Consider the following 8,505-nt stretch of genomic DNA (forward strand, 5'->3'; position numbering starts at 1 on the left):
AAAACAATTCTGCCATGATGTCCAAGAGTGCACCATATTTTTCCATTTACGGGATAAGCTCCCCACTCTTGGATTAAGGATGTGTGCAAATAACCCATGACACTGGGCATTTTCATTCCTCTTTTCTTTCTTCCTCTCTCTCTCTCTCTCTCTCTCTCTCTCTGGCACCAGTTTGCATGCTTTCTTTGTTTAGCTAAAGGTTTTATATTTCATATTCATATGTAGTGTTCTTATTTTTAGGCGTGTTTAATGTTTACATTATCCTATTTATGATTAATCTGTATATTTAAGGTTTAAAAAAATTACATTTAAATGTTAAATATTTACATTTACACAACAATTTTTTCATATAGCCTATGCATTGAAAACGAGACTTTAATTTGACTGTAATGTTGCAACTGCATATGCAAAAACAAAAGTTCCATCAGCTGCATCTTAGGTCAATTTCAGCAAAACAGCAGCTATTGAGAAAACTTTTGACTTTACATCTCATGGAGATAAAGACTTTGTTACAGCTTTCCTGTGTGAATATTAGCCCAGCCTTCTCTGTAGGCTACATAAATATACATTAAATATAAATAAACATATGTTTAGCGCTCATTTACTTAGTCATATTGTATCAGAGTCATTAATTGTGCAGAATGACTGAAGAGTTTCAGTGGCAGATGAACAGATGGTGAGTGTGAGTTACATCAGTAAGATACTTAAGATACTGATCACTGCTGTTCTCACTTAAATATTTCATTACACAGTCAAGATGACAGCTTTTAGTTGAAACACATCATTGTTTTTGTGTATCACTTGTTTTTCTTGGTATTCATGTTCGTTAAATATAATTTGTTTGTATGCAAAATGATTTTGAGCCATTCAAATTATTAAAACAGGCAACATAGTTTAAAAAAAAAAGAAAATTAAAAAGCATTCCAGAGTGAAAAAAGTGACCATTTGATTGTTGAATACTAAAAATTACATTTAATAAAATACAATTATTAAATTACATTTAAAAATTGACGATTTGATTGTTGAATATTGAATAAAGTAAAATAAAATAAATGGTGCCATATTCCATCCAGTTTTTGATGTTAATTTGCTGATGCTGTTATTTTATTTAAAAAATAATTAAATTAAATTAAACAAAGTTAAGTAAAATTATAAATTAGTATAAATTAAATGTAAAAATAAAATAAAATAAAATAAAATAAAATAAAATAAAATAAAATAAAATAATAAAATAAAATAAATGGTCCTGATGGTCACAAATTCCACCCAGTGTTTGATGCTAAAGCCAAGTTATGGTCACTGAGAACAGAAATCTCAATCTATGACACTTTTAGGGCAAAAACAGTAAGACTAAAATGACCAAGATGAAAACAGATCCAACTTCACTGCTTTGGACCCTTTAAATACAAATAAAGCTGTACATTGCAGCCACATTCTGGCTGCATTTCATTCTCCAGTGGGTCAGTCCTGAAAGAAACTGATCTTATTTTCCAGAAAAACAGGCTCAGTAGTGAGAGGCTGAATAATTATCGACCCAGTGAGTCATTTCTATAAACTCTGTGTGCACCTTTGGTTGTGAAAAACTCCCGAGCTCTACCTCTCTCTCTCAGATCCAGCGGCTTGAATTCATAATTTGTTTATGACGTAGCTCAGCTGTGACGCAGAAAGTTTAATTTCTCTCATATTTGCTCTGTAATCTGCATGTAAGACCACAGTGCGCTCACTGCAAGCCTCCTCATCTGCCTGTTCTGCTGTGACATGGCTTTGAATACAGACCTCAATTCCTATTTGATCAATTTGCATCCGTAGTGCTTTATGCACAGAAATCTGTGGTTTATTGAAGGACGATGGGAAATAAACTGAAATTTAGCTTGATTCAGTGCAGTTGGATAAAATTATGCTTATTAAAGGAATAGTTCTCCCAAAAATGTGCATGTGCTGAAAATGTACTCATCCTCAGACCAAGGATGAGTTTGTTTCTTCATCAGATTTGGAGAAATGTAGCATTGCATCAGTGTCTCAGCAATGGATGCTCTGCAGTGAATGGGTGCCGTCAGAATGAGAGTCTAAACAGCTGATAAAAACATCACAATAATCCACAAGTAATCCACACCACTCCAGTTTTGATAAGACAAAAGCTTAAACAAATCCATAAATAAGACATTTTTAAATAAAATAATCCATAATAATGCTTCCTACAGTGAAAAGGTGGCCTGGTCAGAATCAGGAGAGAAATCTGCACAGCACCGTTTACAAGCCAAAACAGTCCAAAACAGCTCTAAACAAATATGTGGCTGGATTTTGATGTGAGACACAACAGGAGATGGACTTTTTCACTGGAGGAAGCGTTATTATGGATTATGGACTCATATTTTAGTTAAAAACGTCTTAATGCTGGATTTGTCTCAGCTTTTGTCTTCTCCAGATGTTAACTGATGGACTGGAGTGCTGTGGATTACTTGTGGATTATTGTGATGTTTTTATCAGCTGCTTGGACTCTCATTCTGACGGCACCCATTCACTGCAGAGCATCCATTGATTTCTCCAAATCTGATGGAGAAAGAAACTCATCTACATCTTGGATGGCCTGAGGTTGAGCACATTTTCAGCAAATGTTCATTTTTGTGTGAACTAGGCAATACCTTTAAGTCAGTCAGGCAATGACAAATATGGACTCTAAATATTAAGCTATTTCAGATTTCAGAATGAAACTGCAATGGCTATAATTTAATTTTCCTGTGAAACCACTTGTTATGTCAACATAGTGAATAGATGTACGGTAGCATATAGTAGCTCTCATATGACAGCTACAGTGATGGCAATTGATCATAAATTGATCTAGATTGTAAAGTGTGAGCTCACTTAATTGCATGGTAACGCAGTGGCGAAAGCATTGAGCTAGAAGAGCTCTGCAGTCCCACATAACGCTGCCTGGAAACAGGAGAGCTGCACAGATCACAATCCCGTGCCCTTGAATGTACCACTTAACCCCACGTGGCTCCGCTGGGGCCGCCCTGCAATTAATGCACCTCAAGCCCATCACGACAGAAACCATCTGTGAAACGACAAGTAACTGCACTCATTACTTCATTCAGGAGTTCCCCTGTAGGTCAATGTATGCACTGAAGAGGAGGGAAAACACCTCACTGCAGCCAAATCAATCAGAGACACGCAGCTAATTCTGTGCATTTTACCTCTGTATGCATGCATGGATATATACTGTGTATATATATATATATATATATATGGATGGGTAGATGGATGGGTGGATGGACGGATGTATGGATGGATGGATGGGTGGGTGGATGGACGGATGTATGGATGGATGAATGGACGGATGGATGGATGGATGGATGGATGGTGGGTGGGTGGATGCAATATACCTGCTTTTTAAATACTTTCAGTTTATTTAGTTATTTTAACTATGCACAACTGTATGGATGGGTGGACGGATGGATGGATGGATGGATGGATGGATGGATAGAAATTCACGTTTACATATTGATTGATGGATGGAAAGAAATCCATGCTTATATATTTTCATGGATAGATGGATGGATGGGTCAATGGGTTGATAGATGGATAGATATTTATATGTTTACATATTTACATACAGGATAGATAATATTCTCATATGTTAGACATATGTTAGATAAAAGCATTTGCCAAGTGAATAAACAACAATCAAAAAAACAAACAAAAAACAATCAAATAACAATCAAATAAATGAATGCATTTGGTTTGTGTAGCTCCAAGAAAATATTTCTGTCCAGACAATATGATGCACAGACTCTCATAGACTCATAACCCGATAAAACAGCACACAGCGATGCTGTATATGTGAGAGATGAACGGCTGCACACGTCACTGTCAGCTCAATAGTATCTCTCGTAAGACTGGAGAAACCTTGAGAACTAATAATCAGAGGGAACAGGCAGTGCAGTGACGTATTCTTCCTTTATGAAAACCCTCCTACGCTCATCAGCTGCTGACATGACGGAGTTCAACACAGAACAAAGTTAGAGGAAAGAAGGATGCCCTTATTCTGACTGACACTGTACCCTTATAAAAACCCAGCTTTTGTATATGAAAAACTGATAAGCATTGCATATTAAAAAATGTAATATTAATTCCACATTAATTAATGAATATGCTCCTTACAGCAAAAAAAACTAACAAAAAAAAGGCAATTTTTTTCTGGCCAAAATATATTTTAAATATTTGTTAAAATTACTGTATGTAAACCATGAAGTTCAATTAAATTTTTGAAAAATGTATTTATTCTTAGTTTCAACCTTCATATACCCATAAATATTTTAAAAGTTATTTCAGGGGCAAGAAAATACATTTTCAGTCTGACAGTAGCTTACAATTATGCTTTATGCTTGATTTAAATGTGTTATATGTTCAACAAATAAAATGTGTTATCAATAATAAGTTTTTCATATGTAACTGTTTCCTTGGATTGAAATATATGAAGGGCAGAATTAATTTTAAATGCCTTTTAAAATATATAAATGACCATATATGGAAAATTTGTATATTCTGAAATATATTTAAAATACATTTTTATTTATTTTATTTTGTATTTATTATTATATTTACTATAGCAATGACAATATGCAACAGCTCTACTTCAACAAATTAAATACACAGTAAGTGTGACCAACATTGCGTATCAACACTGATAAACAATCCTAATTGATACCAAACAAATTAACACATATAATTAACATAAAACATCTAGCTGTATAACATATAATTGAAATACGCAACATTTTGTCGAGCTATTCCTGATTAAACAGTTATTCATATTGCAATTAATTATAACACTGCATGTGCAACATAGACAATACTGTATAATGTAAAGTGCATGCAAACGTAGACAGTTTTACCCAGCAGTTATGAAACGAAGCAGCATGAAAGGCTCACCTGTGTGTGTCCGTGTGTCTGTGATGCTGCGGTCTGTGCTGCAGTGAGCGCATCTGTACAAGCACACAGTGTGTTCAGCATCAGCACCACAACACGCTGCCTGTGACGGATGAAGACACATGAAGACGTGTGGAGCTGTGAGTCCATGCTGAAGGTTTCACATTACCACAGTGTCGCGACTGCCTGACTGCAGTGCTGCTGATGCAGGGACTCCTGTGAGCTCAAGGGTATCGATCACTGTTATGTAATTCAGCTCTCATAGCGTAGAATGAGAAACATGGGTACCCCTGTCATTCATATACCTATGTTTTTCATGCACAAATAATTCACTATAATGCCTTATAATACATATTTCAATGCATTATATATCTAGTCAAAAATAATTTTGAATTCATTTATAATGCATTATGATGCTCACCTCTTCATGATTTCACCTTTAAAGGATTAGGTCACCCAAAAAAATAATGAATAAAAAAATACTCACTCTGAAGCCATCCAAGATGTCGATGAGTTTCTGAATGAGTATTTGAAGCATTGCATCACTTGCTCAGCAATGGATGCTCTGCAGTGAATGGGTGCCGTCAGAATGAGAGTCCAAACAGCTGATAAAAACATCACATCTTGAGAAGACAAAAGAAACAACAAATCCATCATTAAGACGTTTAAAGTCATCTGCTCTGAATCAGGAGAGAAATCTGCACAGATCAAGCACCGTTCACAAATATGTGGCTGGATTTTGATGCGAGAGACAACATTATTATTATAAAGCAATAGCATGTTTTGAAAGGCTTCTTGGATGCTTTTGCTGGTTAATGCAGGAATCAAGCATGAATCAACTCTGCAATCAAACAAAAAACAATGGTGCCTTCGCATTTTCTTTATTGTTCATGATTCATTTAATGCACAGTAACTGTGTTTCCACATCCAGTACTTTACAGTAAATGCTAATCCAACCTGAATGTTCACTTCTGCACTGGAATCAAGCTGGCATGTTTTGCAAATAAACATGATCCTGTCATCCCGATTCACAAAAATACAGCGGTTCTAGCCTCATTTGAGCTAAAAAGGCTCAATTTATGATGCTCATTTTAGTTATTGAAATTGAAGGTCCTGACACCATAAATAAAATACGATAAATAAAACGGCTGCCAAACAGAACACCACTCACATTTTTTGGGATTTGGACTTTTGAATTAAAGTCCAAATCATTTAAGTTTGATTAAGCCTATATAGAAGCAGATGTCATAATGTCATTAGACCGGGAAAACGAGACTTATAAATTCGTACGACTTTACCGTCACGCTGTGGAAATAAAAATGGAAAAAAGAAGACAACGAAGGGGCGGAGCTACAAGCTTTTGTTACATTCAGAACTGGTTACATTGTGTTGTGTTTGTTACATTGCTCCATCTTTTTTGTTACTAGTTACAATGCGCCAAAGTTCCATTTTCAAAACCTGAAAACATTCCAAAACAATCGGAGCTCTAGATTCTTCCTCACACCATCCCTGAGTCGTTTGTAATTCACTGGAATCCTTTTGTGTTCCCAGTGTTGTGTGTCACACTGACAGATTTCCAAGCCATTAAACGCCAGCTCAGCAGAGAAATGACCGCGCCGAGAATCAGGAGGAGCGACAGGGGGCCTTCTATCACTCCTCTACATAAACGCTCTCTGCTGGGTTTCTACTTGACAGGTGATAAAAAACAAAACAAAACAAATCAAAAAACATCTGCAGCGCTGCAGAGGAGTACAATTAAACGCCCCTGGAGCTCCGAGCATGGAGTAAAAGCGCTGTAAATAGCTTTAGATAAAGTCATCTGCAAAATAACCCAATGCCAAACAAGCAAGGAATCTGCTGCATTGCATAACTAAGAGTTAGTCATTCAGAGATTGGTCCAGTCCACATCACAAAATACATTTCACAGCCCCAAGTAAAAACAGCTTAAACACCTTAGAACTTTAATAATAAGAGTTAAGATGTTTTTTAAAAATAGACAAATCTTCTCATTGATTGTTGGCTTAGAGAGTAGCGTGTGGCCTCATCTTTGTGCATTTTGTGACTTGTAGTGTTTTTTTTTTTGTTTTTTTTAGATCAGGATTACTGAATGCCATTTCATTGCATAATAATTCATACGTAGGCCTATTTCCTCTCACGTAGGCTAATTAAAGGGCTTTTCTCTGATGATCATACTGTAATTATGATTTTATGTTTTTGTTAAGCCTTAATGCTTTAAATACAACTAAAAATGCATGAGAGATTTCTTAACTAAAAATGAAAACCCTGTCATCATTTACTCCTCTTTATGTTGCTATAAACTTTTAAAACATGTCAGGCTTCTAAAAAGACAAAAAGCATCAAGCACTATATACCATAAAAGTCCTTCAGATAACTCATGAGGGAGAGTAAAAGCCGATTTTTTAATTTTTTTTATTTTTGGGGGTGAATTATTCCTTTCACAGTCCAGCTATTCTCACAAATAGCCAGCAGTGGAAAGAACATTGTGTCCAAACACCAAAAGCATTCATAACGCTCGTCTTGCAGTGTTTTATAACAGTGAGCAGGCCTCTGCAGTTCTTTCCAGCTAATCATCTCAGTGCAGAAATCCTGAAAGTGCACTGAAATGAAAAGATGAATGCAAACTGAAGTCATATTTGACCCTATGTCTTATGGGTTAAACACATCTTTATGAATAATAAGCAGAGTACAGAAACACTCAAAACAAGCACAGACATTTAGTTTCAGGTAACTGTTCAGAATGCAAACTGCAGTGCTGTATATTAAAAAGACAGTGGATATTTGCACTAAGTGAAAACAGCAGTATTTTCTTTGCAATAAGTGTACATAGTTGTTAGATGCTATTTATAGGCTACTTAGTGCAAAAAATGTTGGATATTTGCAACTCAGTATTGTAGTGCATTATAAAACAGTATGCAATAATAGCATATTGAGTTGATCATATTTATTACAATGATTAAATAGATGTTGTTTTATTGGGTTAGGGTTAGTTAGTTTTAGTTGGGACAATAAAACGCTCCCTACACCTTTTCCTAAACCTACCCGACTTTATTATTAAATACCCATGAGCCTCAAATGTACAAATAAGGAAATAGAAACATAGACTACTTAGAATAGGCTAATATAATATAAAATGCTTCATTTTAATTATGTTTTGTTTTTCACGTGTGTTTGATGTGTCTTAATTCACATCAGATTTGAGCAGATGTTGCAGAAGTTTCTTCACAAACTGAATTAACAGGATTCATCCTGTTTGATTTTATAATGGCGTTATAGCGCCACCTAGTGACTGACTGACGCACATGCTAAAGGCTTATTCACTATTTACAGGTTATTTAATCATTTTTTCTCTTTTAAAATTGAATTAAATGTTTTAACATCATTTTGCTTATTTTTATAATAATAATAATAATTATTATTATGATTATATTATTTTATTATATTATTATTATTTTTTATTCATTACAATTATGAATTCCTTTATCACAGTGCAGTGAACTAGTGAATGCAAAAATGTGTGCGTGTGTGTGTGTGTGTGTGTGTGTGTTTGTGTGTGTG

At 35.1% G+C, this 8,505-nt stretch overlaps 1 pseudogene; it reads right to left on the reverse strand.

Annotated features, from left to right (window-relative positions):
* Positions 1-5,079, reverse strand: part of LOC107665354 (glycerophosphodiester phosphodiesterase domain-containing protein 5-like) — a 43,160-nt pseudogene extending 38,081 nt beyond the window's left edge.
* Positions 5,080-8,505: the final 3,426 nt, after the last annotated feature.

This window comes from Sinocyclocheilus anshuiensis, unplaced genomic scaffold, assembly GCF_001515605.1.
Source record: "Sinocyclocheilus anshuiensis isolate Anshui unplaced genomic scaffold, SAMN03320099.WGS_v1.1 scaffold1303, whole genome shotgun sequence".
Lineage (NCBI taxonomy): Eukaryota > Metazoa > Chordata > Actinopteri > Cypriniformes > Cyprinidae > Sinocyclocheilus > Sinocyclocheilus anshuiensis.